We start from the raw sequence: 769 nt of genomic DNA on the forward strand, positions 1-769 counted from the left end.
AGGCAATGCCTTAGCCATAGTTTCTTTACTATGCTTACTATACCCATTCATGATTTCTTACTTGGTTTTATGCCCTTTAGGTAACTCTTTAAAATCATTTATATGTTCAAGTAAGATCAGACAAGATAATGAATTCAAAACCAATTACATTGTATATATAAAATCGTGAACCATCAAGTAGGTTAAAAGCAAATCACAAAATCATAGACTTAAAATAAAATTATCATGTCGAGATCTTTCTTAGTCAATAGACATGTCGGCCACTCCTTGAGTTATATTAGACACGGCTCCTTTGGATTCATCCTGATCTATATCGGTCTCATTTGTATCAGGGTATCTCATCTCACTGCTCCTCTTTAGTACCTTGTCATTCTCAATCACCGTTAGGCAAGAGATCAGGCCATTGTAAGTGATAGAACCTCTTTCTATGTAGATCTGTTTTTGACAACAAATCTTCTGGATGGAATGTGGAGTATGTCTTCAATAGACAATCATTATCTGTTACCTCTTTTCCACATAATCTCAGTTGGTACACGGCCCTAGACAAGGCAAAGTGAAACTCGGCCACTGTCTCAAAGTCTTGAAATCTGAGACTCATCCATTCATGTTTGACCTTTTGGTAATAACACCATTATTTAATACAACGATCTTAAGGATCGGATCATGATGCAATCCGGTTTATAACCATCCGGATACTAGGCCACACTGCCATGTGGATATGCATTTAGCCAAATGGTTTTTAATCAATCAAGGGCACAAGGCCGCAAGT

This window comes from Brassica oleracea, unplaced genomic scaffold (genome assembly GCF_000695525.1).
Source record: "Brassica oleracea var. oleracea cultivar TO1000 unplaced genomic scaffold, BOL UnpScaffold00795, whole genome shotgun sequence".
Taxonomy (NCBI): domain Eukaryota; kingdom Viridiplantae; phylum Streptophyta; class Magnoliopsida; order Brassicales; family Brassicaceae; genus Brassica; species Brassica oleracea.